This window comes from Triticum aestivum, chromosome 7D, assembly GCF_018294505.1.
Source record: "Triticum aestivum cultivar Chinese Spring chromosome 7D, IWGSC CS RefSeq v2.1, whole genome shotgun sequence".
NCBI classification, from domain to species: Eukaryota; Viridiplantae; Streptophyta; class Magnoliopsida; order Poales; family Poaceae; genus Triticum; species Triticum aestivum.
Window position 1 is genome coordinate 138,284,331 of NC_057814.1, and position 13,874 is coordinate 138,298,204.

Genomic DNA, 13,874 nt, shown 5'->3' on the forward strand with positions numbered 1-13,874 from the left:
CAACTGGGAGTTAATCTTCCGGATGATAGTGTCATTGACAGAATTCTTCAATCACTGCCACCAAGCTACAAAAGCTTCGTGATGAACTATAACATGCAAGGGATGGATAAGACTATTCCCGAGCTCTTCGCAATGGTAAAGGCCGCGGAGGTAGAAATCAAGAAGGAGCATCAAGTGTTGATGGTCAATAAGACCACCAGTTTCAAGAAAAAGGGTAAAGGGAAGAAGAAGGGGAACTTCAAGAAGAATGGCAAACAAGTTGCTGCTCAGGAGAAGAAACCCAAGTCTGGACCTAAGCCTGAGACTGAGTGCTTCTACTGCAAAGGGACTCGCCACTGGAAGCGGAACTGCCCCAAGTATTTGGCGGATAAGAAGGATGGCAAGATGAGCAAAGGTATATGTGATATACATGTTATTGATGTGTACCTTACTAAAGCTCGCAGTAGCACCTGGGTATTTGATACTGGTTCTATTGCCAATATTTGCAACTTGAAACAGGGACTACGGATTAAGCGATGATTGGCTAAGGACGAGGTGACGATGCGCGTGGGAAATGGTTCCAAAGTTGATGTGATCGCCGTCGGCACGCTACCTCTACATCTACCTCCGGGATTAGTTTTAGACCTAAATAATTATTATTTGGTGCCAGCGTTGAGCATGAACATTATATCTGGATCTTGTTTGATGCGAGACGGTTATACATTTAAATATGAGAATAATGGTTGTTCTATTTATATGAGTAATATCTTTTATGGTCATGCACCCGTCTATTTTTGATGAATCTCGATAGTAGTGATACACATATTCATAATGTTGAAGCCAAAAGATGTAGAGTTGATAATGATAGTGCAACTTATTTGTGGCACTGCCGTTTGGGTCATATTGGTGTAAAACACATGAAGAAACTCCATTCTGATGGACTTTTGGAATCACTTGATTATGAATCACTTGGTACTTGCGAACCATGCCTCATGGGCAAGATGACTAAAAACGCCGTTCTCCGGAACAATGGAGCGAGCAACAGACTTGTTGGAAATCATACATACTGATGTATGTGGTCCGATGAATATTGAGGCTCGCGGCGGGTATCGTTATTTTCTCACCTTCACAGATGATTTAAGCAGATATGGGTATATCTACTTAATGAAACATAAGTCTGAAACATTTGAAAAGTTCAAAGAATTTCAGAGTGAAGTGGAAAATCATCGTAACAAGAAAATAAAAGTTTCTACGATCTGATCGTGGAGGAGAATATTTGAGTTACGAGTTTGGTCTTCATTTGAAACAATGCGGAATAGTTTCGCAACTCAGGCCACATGGAACACCATAGCGTAATGGTGTGTCCGAACGTTGTAATCGTACTTTACTAGATATGGTACGATCTATGATGTCTCTTACTGATTTACCGCTATTGTTTTGGGGTGCTTTAGAGACAGCTGCATTCACGTTAAATAGGGCACCATCTAAATCCGTTGAGACGACGCCTTAGGAACTATGGTTTGGCAAGAAACCAAAGTTGTCGTTTCTTAAAGTTTGGGGCTGCGATGCTGATGTGAAAAAGCTTCAACCTGATAAGCTCAAAACCAAATAGGAAAAATGTGTCTTCATAGGATACCCAAAAGAGACTGTTGGCTACACCTTCTATCACAGATCCGAAGGCAAGACATTCGTTGCTAAGAATGGATCCTTTCTAGAGAAGGAGTTTCTCTCGAAAGAAGTGAGTGGGAGGAAAGTAGAACTTGATGAGGTAACTGTACCTGCTCCCTTATTGGAAAGTAGTTCATCACAGAAACCGGTTCCTGTGATACCTACACCAATTAGTGAGGAAGCTAATGATGATGATCATGAAACTTCAGATCAAGTTACTACCGAACCTCGTAGGTCAACCAGAGTAAGATCCGCACCAGAGTGGTACGGTAATCCTGTTCTGGAAGTCATGTTACTTGACCATGGTGAGCCTACGAACTATGAAGAAGCGATGGTGAGCCCAGATTCTGCAAAATGGCTAGAAGCCATGAAATCTGAGATGGGATCCATGTATGAGAACAAAGTGTGGACTTTGGTTGACTTGCCCGATGATCGGCAAGCCATTGATAATAAATGGATCTTTAAGAAGAAGACCGACGCTGATGGTAATGTTACTGTCTACAAAGCTCAACTTGTTGCAAAAGGTTTTCGACAAGTTCAAGGGGTTGACTACCATGAGACTTTCTCACCCGTAGCGATGCTTAAGTCTGTCTGAATCATGTTAGCAATTGCCGCATTTTATGATTATGAAATTTGGCAAATGGATGTCAACACTGCATTCCTGAATGGATTTCTGGAAAAAGAGTTGTATATGATGCAACCAGAAGGTTTTGTCAATCCAAAGGGTGCTAACAAGGTGTGCAAGCTCCAGCAATCCATTTATGGATTGGTGCAAGCCTCTCGGAGTTGGAATAAATGTTTTGATAGTGTGATCAAAGCATATGGTTTTATACAGACATTTGGAGAAGCCTGTATTTACAAGAAAGTGAGTGAGAGCTCTGTAGCATTTCTAATATTATATGTGGATGACATATTGTTGATTGGAAATGATATATAATTTCTGGATAGCATAAAAGGATAGTTGAATAAGAGTTTTTCAATGAAAGACCTCGGAGAAGCTGCTTATATATTGGGCATCAAGATCTATAGAGATAGATCAAGACGCTTAATTGGACTTTCACAAAGCACATACCTTGATAAGTTTTGAAAAAGTTCAAAATGGATCAAGCAAAGAAAGGGTTCTTGCCTGTGTTACAAGGTGTGAAGTTGAGTAAGACTCAATGCCCGACCACTGCAGAAGATAGAGAGAAGATGAAATGTATTATATATGCTTCAGCCATAGGCTCTATCATGTATGCAATGCTGTGTACCAGACCTGATGTGTGCCTTGCTATTAGTTTAGCAGGGAGGTACCAAAGTAATCCTGGGGTGGATCACTGGACATCGGTCAAGAACATCCTGAAATACCTGAAAAGGACTAAGGATATGTTTCTCGTTTACGGAGGTGACAAAGAGCTCGTCGTAAATGGTTACGTCGATGCAAGCTTTGACACTGATCCGGACGATTCTAAATCGCAAACCAGATACGTATTTATATTGAACGGTGGAGCTGTTAGTTGGAGCAATTCTAAACAAAGCGTCAAGGCGGGATCTACGTGTGAAGCGGAGTACATAGCTGCTTCGGAAGCAGCAAATGAAGGAGTTCATATCCGATCTAGGTGTCATACCTAGTGCATCGGGTCCAATGAAAATCTTTTGTGACAATACTGGTGCAATTGCCTTGGCAAAGGAATCCAGATTTCACAAGAGAACCAAGCACATCTAGAGATGCTTCAATCATCCGGGACCTAGTCCAGGAGGGAGACATAGAAATTTGCAACATACATAAGGATCTGAGTGTTGCAGAACCGTTGACTAAGCCTCTTCCACGAGCAAAACATGATCAGCACTAGGACTCCATGGGTGTTAGAATCATTACTATGTAATCTAGATTATTGACTCTAGTGCAAGTGGGAGACTGAAGGAAATATGCCCTAGAGGCAATAATAAAGTTATTATTTATTTCCTCATATCATGATAAATGTTTATTATTCATGCTAGAATTGTATTAACCGGAAACATAATACATGTGTGAATACATAGACAAACATAGTGGCACTAGTATGCCTCTACTTGACTAGCTCGTTGATCAAAGATGGTTGAGTTTCCTAGCCATAGACATGAGTTGACATTTGATTAATGGGATCACATCATTAGGAGAATGATGTGATTGACATGACCCATTCCTATAGCTTAGCACTTGATCGTTTAGTATGTTGCTATTGCTTTCTTCATGACTTATACATGTTCCTATAACTATGAGATTATGCAACTCCTGAATACCGGAGGAACACTTTGTGTGCTACCAAACGTCACAACGTAACTGGGTGATTATAAAGGTGCTCTACAGGTGTCTCCGAAGGTACTTGTTGAGTTGGCATAGATCGAGATTAGGATTTTTCACTCCGATTGTCGGAGAGGTATCTCTGGGCCCTCTCGGTAATGCACATCATAATAAGCCTTGCAAAGAATGCAACTAATGAGTTAGTTGCGGGATGATGTATTACGGAACGAGTAAAGAGACTTGCCGGTAACGAGATTGAACTAGGTATTGAGATACCAATGATCGAATCTCGGGCAAGTAACATACCGATGGCAAAGGGAACAACGTATGTTGTTATGCGGTTTGACCGATAAAGATCTTCGTAGAATATGTAGGAACCAATATGAGCATCCAGGATCCGCTATTGGTTATTGACCGGAGATGAGTCTCGGTCATGTCTACATAGTTACTCGAACCCGTAGGGTCCGCACGCTTAAAGTTCTTTGACGATCGGTATTATGAGTTTTTGTGTTTTGATGTACCGAAGGTAGTTCAGAGTCCCGGATGTGATCACGGACATGACGAGGAGTCTCGAAATGGTCGAGACATAAAGATCGATATATTGGACGACTATGTTCGGACAGCGGAAGTGTTTCGGGAGGTTTCGGACATATACCGGAGTACAGGGGGTTACCGGAACCCCCCGGGAGTATATTGGGCCTAATGGGCCTTTGTGGGAGAAGAGGAGGGGCAGCCAGGGCAGCCGCACGCCCCCTCCCCCTCTAGTCTGAATTGGACAAGGAGGGGGGGCGCCCCCCTTTTTCCTTCTCTCCTTCTCTCCCTTCCTTCCCCTCTCCTACTCCTACTTGGAAGGGGGAGTCCTACTCCCCGTGGGAGTAGGACTCCTCGTGGGGCGCGCCATAGGAGGCCGGCCCCTCCCCCTCCTCCACTCCTTTATATACAAGGGAGGGGGCACCCCTTGGAGACACAACAATTGATCATCGATCTTTTAGCCGTGTGCGGTGCCCCCTCCACCATAATCCACCTCGGTCATATCATAGCGGTGCTTAGGCGAAGCCCTGCATCGGTAGCTTCATCAACACCGTCACCACGCCGTCGTGCTGACGAAGCTCTTCCTGGAAGCTCTACTGGATTGTGAGTTCGCGGGACGTCACCGAGATGAACGTGTGCTGAAGGCGGAGGTGCCGTACGTTCGGTACTGAGGATCGGTTGATCGTGAAGATGTACGACTACATCAACCGCGTTGTCATAACGCTTCCGCTTACGGTCTACATGGGTGCATAGACGACACTCTTCCCTCGCGTTGCTATGCATCACCATGATCTTGCGTGTGCGTAGGAAATTTTTGAAATTACTACGTTCCCCAACAAAAAAACAAAAAAAATGAGAGAAAAAGAGAGAAGGGGCAATGCTACTATCCTTTTACCACACTTGTGTTTCAAAGTAGCACCATGATCGTCATGATAGAGAGTCTCCTATGTTGTCACTTTTATACTAGTGGGAATTTTACATTATAAAACTTGGCTTGTATATTCCAATGATGGGCTTCCTCAAAATGCCCTAGGTCTTCGTGAGCAAGCGAGTTGGATGCACACCCACTTAGTTTTTTTGTTGAGCTTTCATACACTTATAGCTCTAGTGCATCCATTGCATGGCAACCCCTACTCACTCATATTGATATCTATTGATGGGCATCTCCATAGCCCGTTGATACGCCTAGTTGATGTGAGACTATCTTCTCCTTTTTGTCTTCTCCACAACCACCATTCTATTCCACCTATAGTGCTATGTCCATGGCTCATGCTCATGTATTGCGAGAAGATTGAAAAAGTTTGACAACATCAAAAGTATGAAACAATTGCTTGGCTTGTCATCGGGGTTGTGCATGATTTAATATTTTGTGTGATGAAGATAGAGCATAGCCAGACTATATGATTTTGTAGGGATAACTTTCTTTGGCCATGTTATTTTGAGAAGACATAATTGCTTTATTAGTATGCTTGAAGTATTATTATTTTTATGTCAATATTAAACTCTTGTATTGAATCTTTTGGATCTGAACATTCATGCCACAATAAAGAAAACTACATTGAAAATTATGTTAGGTAGCATTCCACATCAATTTTTTTATCATTTACCTACTCAAGGACGAGCAGGAATTAAGCTTGGGGATGCTGATGCGTCTCCAACGTATCTATAATTTTTGATTGTTCCATGCTATTATATTATCCATCTAGGATGTTTTATATGCATTTATATGATATTTTATATGATTTTTGGGACTAACCTATTAACCCAGAGCCCAGTGCCAGTTTATGTTTTTCCTTGTTTTTGAGTATCGCAGAAAAGGAATACCAAACGGAGTCCAATTGACCTGAAAGTTCACGGAGATTGTTTTTGGACCAGAAGAAGCCCGCGGAGTATCGTAGGTGGACCAGAAGAGTCCCGAGGCACCCACGAGGGTGGGGGGCGCGCCCTACCCCCCTGGGCATGCCCCTACCTCGTGGCCGCCTCGGAGACCCCCCTGAATAGTTCTCGACGCCAACACCTCTTATATATACCGAAACTTCTAGAACATAACATCGGGAGTTCCGCCGCCGCAAGCCTCTGTAGCCACCAAAAACCAATCGGGGCCCTGTTGCGGCACCCTGCCAGAGGGGGGATCCCTCACCGGTGGCCATCTTCATCATCCCGGCGCTCTCCATGACGAAGAGGGAGTAGTTCACCCTCGGGGCTGAGGGTATGTACCAGTAGCTATGTGTTTGATCTCTCTCTCGTGGTCTTGATTTGTCACGATCTTGATGTACCGCGAGCTTTGCTATTATAGTTGGATCTTATGATGTTTCTCCCCCTCTACTCTCTTGTAATGGATTGAGTTTTCCCTTTGAAGTTATCTTATCGGATTGTGTCTTTAAGGATTTGAGAACACTTGATGTATGTCTTGCATGTGCTTATCTGTGGTGACAATGGGATATTCATGTGATCCACTTGATGTATGTTTTCGTGATCAACTTGCGGGTTCAGTGACCTTGTGAACTTATGCATAGGGGTTGGCACACGTTTTCGTCTTGACTCTCCGGTAGAAACTTTGGGGCACTCTTTGAAGTTCTTTGTGTTGGCTGAATAGATGAATCTGAGATTGTGTGATGCATATCGTATAATCATACCCACGGATACTTGAGGTGACATTGGAGTATCTATGTGACATTAGGGTTTTGGTTGATTTGTGCCTTAAGGTGTTATTCTAGTACGAACTCTATGATATATCGAACAGAATGAATAGCTTCGTGTTATTTTACTACGGACTCTTGAATAGATCGATCAGAAAGGATAACTTTGAGGTGATCTCGTACCCTACAATAATCTCTTCGTTTGTTCTCCGCTATTACTGACTTTGGAGTGACTCTTTGTTGCATGTTGAGGGATTGTTGTATGATCTAATTATACTATTATTGTTGAGAGAACTTGCACTAGTGAAAGTATGAACCTTAGGCCTTGTTTCAATGCATTGCAATACCGTTTGTGCTCACTTTTATCATTAGTTACCTTGCTGTTTTTATATTTGCAGATTACAAAAACCTTTATCTACCATCCATATTGCACTTGTATCACCATCTCTTCTCCGAACTAGTGCACCTATACAATCTACCATTGTATTGGGTGTGTTGGGGACACAAGAGACTCTTTGTTATTTGGTTGAAGGGTTGTTTGAGAGAGACCATCTTCATCCTACGCCTCCCATGGATTGATAAACCTTAGGTCATCCACTTGAGGGAAATTTGCTACTGTCCTACAAACCTCTGCACTTGGAGGCCCAACAAAGTCTACAAGAAGAAGGTTGTGTAGTAGACATCAGTGTGATACGCGGCAAAAAGGCCCGGAGGTTAATTCGAGAACAAGTACACAGAGGTTAATTTGACACAAATGACTTATAAGTTTTACAGAAATCATATCACTTTTTTTGGAAAACATTTAATTGCGTTGAATGTATATAGTGCTCTGTCCTATTAGTTGAATTAACCTCGAGGTCCATGTTTTGGAAACATGTCGTAAAGTAACGGGATAGACCTTCATTCAAGCCAATCAACATGTGTTCAAAAAGCAAAAATTATCAAAAAGTAACGAGATAGACCTCGAGGTTAAGTCAACTAATATGATGGAGCACTATATACATTCAACACAATTAAATGTTTGTAGTGACCCATCACATCAGTTAATTTAACATCGAGGCCACTTCCCATCCGGTCACCCATCCGATGACTACTCAAGCCTCAGCACAGTTAACTTGGGAGTTCTGTTAGATGAGCTATCAGTAGGGAAGCTGGTCCTTGCTGCTGTAGGATCCCTGTTTGCATCCTTTATTGGGCACCCGGATGACCGACTGTTGCCGCCCAATGGTCAATGCCACGTCCCCCGCATGACAGTTTTTGCAGCGGGTAATTGCATCGTCGCGCCGCGCCCGGCGCAACCGCATGCACACGAACGTGCGTGATCGTGCGCCGGCCCCAAACACTGGCAGCACAACTTATAAATTGACGGATGGAGTACTAGTTACAGATATGCATATAATTAAGCAAAGCACTACAAAAAATACACTTCCGTGATGATACGTGTTTGTCATAGTAGGTCGCGTTTTCTGTCATGCATGTACATCCATGACAAATTTATGACAGAATCAAGATAGTCATACCTGTGCTGTCGTAGAAGTGTTCCATGACATTGCCAAAATTATCATCACGGAAGTGTCCACTTCCATGACGATAAATCGCGCGTCACAGAAGTGCTTTCGTCAAGGGTGACCGACACGTGGCATCCACCGTAACGGAACGCCGTTAAGCTATCGGGTCGGATTTTGGATCCGATAACCCGTTAACAGCCACGACCAATGCCGATTTTCCACGTGTAAATTCTCATTGGCTGACGGATCCACGCGTCAGCTCCGCGTTGGCACAGGTGTCACTCATCCAATGGTCGAGATGGGCCTATGATATGTTGACACGTGGACCGGCCCAAAAGTGGCGCACAAAGTTTAAATGGGCCGGCCCAACCGAAGGCCCATAAGATTTAGCGGACCATAATGGTCCGGCCCAGCTAAAGGCCCACAAAATTTAGCGGACCATAATGGGCCGGCCCAGCTAAAGGCCCACACGATTTTGCAGACCATAATGGGCCGGCCCAGCTAAAGGCCCACAAGATTTTGCGGACCACAATGGGCCGGCCCAGCTAAAGGCCCACAAGATTTTACAGACCATAATGGGCCGGCCCAGCTAAAGGCCCAACATTCTCTGTCAAATCGGCCCGTCAACGGCCTGTCCTAAACTTGTCATCAACGCAGCCCATGGTCACTTGTGGCCCGTTAACAGTCCGCTAAGTAATTGGGCCGAATTACGGCCCGGTGTATTTCCGGCCTGTTAAAAGTCCGGCTTCATTTGGGCCCATTTACAGGCCATCAAAACTTTCGGCCCATAAACGACTGTGAAGGATTTGGGTCATATTCGGCCATGTCTGACATTCGGCCTGTTAGAGGCCCACTATAGCTTTGGGCCACTTTCGGCCTGTTGTCATTTTTGGCCTGTTAACGCCGGACGTAAACCATGGGCCATATGTGGCCCAACGTCATATCGGGCCCATTAACGGCCCATATAAAAATGACGATAATCTAGCCCGACCGAAGTTCCGGCCTGTTAAAGGCCCGTGTATTAGGTCGGCGCATTTACGGCCCGTCCGAATTTCGGCCTATCAAAGATCCGCATCGTAAATGGGCCACCATTTCGGCCTGCTAAGTCCAGTGGGTTATTTGGCACAATCAGGGCCCAATCTCACTTTCGGTCTATTAAAGGCCCATGTTTTTTATGGGCTCGAGATATTTACACCTGTAAACGGCCTATTTTTACTAAGGGCACAAATTATGTTTAGGCCTGTTAAAGGCCCACTATGGGCACATGCCTACCAGAAAAATATGAAAGCTTATGCTGATTTAGGCCCAGATATTTTTAGTGGGCTACATGCCAATTTTGGCCCGTAATCATATTTAGCCCAATTGGAATGGGCCCGACGAATGTTGGCATGTTGGGCTCCTACGAAGCTTTCGGCCGAATACATTACTAAGATAAACCTACACTATACAAAAATAGCGTCGTAATTACTGCAGCCTGAGGCAGCATCATAAAATGTTGTATCACAACAAAATAAATTCCAACCATACAACAAAAGGCATGTTGGCATAAAGTTTACAGTCCTTCCAGATAAAAGCACCATCAGATGTATAGAAGCACAGATCATTTGACCTGAGTGCTAATGTTTCAGGCTGTAGAATCTGATGGAGCAGCACGATCTCCACCTTTTTTCCGCCATTGCTCTTGAACAACGAAGCGAATGTCTGATAGTCTGGTTTCAAAACCATTCATATCTTGACGACATTTCTCAACCACTATTCTTGTTTCCGAAACAACGTCCATTAGGGATTGGACTTGTGTCTGGAGCACAGATATATCACTCTGTCTAGCAGGAAGATTTTGTTCAGTAGGCGATTTGGACAAGGTTACCTTGACAACCAACCCAGAATTATGCAGGAAGGTGCTTTTTGCACTATTATGGAGAGATACTGACGCACTGCAGCAAGAGGTGACATTGTGCCTGTAGTAGCCTCGTCACCTTCAGGTGGTTGTGGCTGTTCAATCATTTGTTCCATAGCTTCCTGAAAGTTTGAACTTGTAGATTAGTGTACCAGATAAGTTACTAATGAGACAAAAACAAACAAAGTAGGTTAAACGTTTATACATAACTTATTTTGGTGAACTACTGTAATACATTAGCATGTATTGTAGTGCCAACTACATAATAAAATCACTTTCGGAACATATGTCCATGTAGCATGCCTACTGTATTGTCTATTTCCTCACATTCATTGACATCTAAGGATAAAGAGACATGGTTTAAAGTAGGATGAACATAGTATGACATCATTCATATCATGGGCAAACAGATATAAAACAAACAGGCTATTTTATCATTGTGTGCGCACGTGAACATAACAACTAGATTACAGATCAAGACCAAAAGAATATCCTTCATCTCTTTTAAACCATGTAAGGTGAAATGATACGTTAAGACAACTATGAATAAAGTGAACAGAGTAACTGACATTGGCTGCAAACCAAGTAGTTAAATGAACACATCACAGTACCAATCAGTTCAAGGCAGGAGGAGTAAGGACTTACAACAGCGGCTTGAACTGGTGTGCTCATGCCCTTCATCTTGCTGGTGTGGCAATCCTTGAAGATTTGCACTGCATTCGGTTCAGGTTCTTTTTGGTCCGCACGGGCTTTCCTCTGTATTTGGAACAAGTAATATAGATACGATAATATGTCACAAAAAAAGAAGGAAGTAGCAGCTATTTACAAGAGCCTCGCAGTGTGCAATATAGCTATGAGATCCTGTTGTCTGTTGGAATTTCACTTTAGAACGGTTGGTTTTGTTCTTCAAATAGTTAGCCTAGAAGAAGATACACTTGTAAGGCACATACATAAATACAAGTTCAATATGTGGTCTGATCAAATACATATAGCCTACCTGATACTTTGGATCAGACCAGTGTTTAACGAGGGCTGTCCAGTCTTCATCTGTAATATATTCCACTGGAGATGTTTGGGCGATTTCATTGTTAGCCTTGCCTTCAAAGTGAGATTTTCTAAGGTGGTACCGATACTGTCGCAGAGCAGACTGAAAAACATGAGTGCATGCTTGTTTAGTTGCATCATCTTTCGGATCCAACTTGAACCTCATCTGTTGAAAAAAGAATGTGAGTCTTATTAGGAGGAAGCTAGAAAGTATGGGACAGAGTAAGACAATATTACTAATTGCGATGAATAACATTACTTACGGATAAATGGTCAAGGAAGGTGTTAAACTGGGTATTGTCTTTCTCATTCCTGTACTGGATCCACGTTGGGAGAATACGTGCATGACACCTAACGGCAACGGCTGCCTCTGATACTAACTTGGCTGACTCTGTAGCATCACGTGGCCTTTTTAAACCTGCCTCAAAATGGATCTCCATTCTTCCTCCTTTAGATTTTGTTAATCTGTCAAGCATTATCCCTGATGTCTGTTTCCGCTTGCGCCGTGGTGCTAGTTCAACAACGAATATGGAAAGTGTTAGTGTACATCAAACTGTGAGAGTACATATAAAGGAGCATGCAACTGCAACTTGACTCGGTCAGGTACCGTCTTGGTGTTGATGCTCATGAGGTTCATCTGATCTTGCCAAGTCCTGTTGTGTCAGCAGTGCTTCGGAAGTAGTGTTAGGTGTGAAGGCAGCTTGGGAACTGGTCAGTTCCGGAGCAAACGAACGAGTAACTGGTTGAGATGCTGGTACAGTTGAAGCGGATGCTGCAGCTGGTGGAGCAGGTGATACTGTGTTTGTAGATTTAGCCGGTGGACTTGGACCTTCTACTGCACTATAAGTACCAGCAGAATCTCGACGGCAGAACCTTTTCCATTTCACCCGACGAGTAATAGCACTCCCTACTATATTATTTTCCTTGCTCTTTTTTGACTTTGCCATGTCAAGCTGTACCCACAACACAAAAGGATAAAATCACTCTTCAGAACTCATTGATGCATGATACAGACAAGCAATACTTTGATGTAAGACAACCGTATGAGGATGGAATATGTAAGAAAAACAGGACGGCATGACATATTCACAGCTACGATGTGCAAATTAAGCAGAAGGATTTTTAAGAAAATAGAAGTAATGCAAGCTAGACACCATATGAAAGATGCAACCAATATTACTCTGCCAAGTTAAAAGTGTCTTGTCATAAGTGGCAATTCGAAAAATTAGAAGCAGTACAACGTAGAAATCAATGCAAGATGCAACCACTATCAAACTGCCATGTTAAAAGCGTCCAATCATGAGTGACTGATGCGGGATACACAACTGCAGTACTTTGATGTAAGAACATGGTATGATAGATAGATGCAGTGTATTCTAAACACAGAAAGCCATGTCATATGCACATGTATAACGTATAAACTCAACAGGTGCAATTTAATCAAAATAGAAGAAATACATGCTAGACAACATATGCAACATGAAACCAATTATCACACTGTCAACTTAGAGCAAGCACCTGCGATGGTGGAGTACAGGAGATGAACTCATCATGTAGACTTGGGACTTCAACTTCATTAGCAGTAGCAGTGGCAAATCTAGAGAGTCTCTGTTTGCGTCGGTGCGGAGGACCACCAACATCCCCTAACTTACTCTTTTCCTTCCTATTTTCTGATATTGCCTTATGAAGTCAAAACCACAAGAAGATGAATAAAATTAGCTCTGCATAACTGGTTGATGCATGATACAGACGAACACTACTTTGATGTAAGGCAAGCGCAGGAGAGGAGGATGGAATATATACAAAAAAAGACAGCGTTTCATATTCACACGTACAATAGGAGGATGGAATATGTATGAAAAATAGTAAGCGGAAGGCATTTCAACAAAATTAGAAGAAATGAAAGCTAGGCACCATATGAACATGCAACCAATATCACTCTATCAAGTAAAAAGTGTCTCGTCGTAAGTGCCATTTCAAGAAATTAGAAGCAGTACAAGCTAGAAGACAATGCAAGATGCAACCTACATCACAGTCCCAAGTTAAATGTGTCTTATGGGTAAGTGATCGTTGCAGGTATAAGTTGTAAGCTACGCAGATGCAATTCAACATAATCAGAAGCAATACAAACTAGACATCATACGGAAAACGCAACCACGTATAGCAGTTCCAAGTAAGAGCAAGCACCTGTGATGGTGGAGTAGGGGAGATGTGCTCATCATGTACACGTATGTTCTAGAAACAGGAACACGTGTCATATTCACAGGCATTATGTGTAAAGTAAGCAGATGCAATTCAAGTTAGAAGCAATACAAGCTAGACATCATACGCAACATGCAACCACA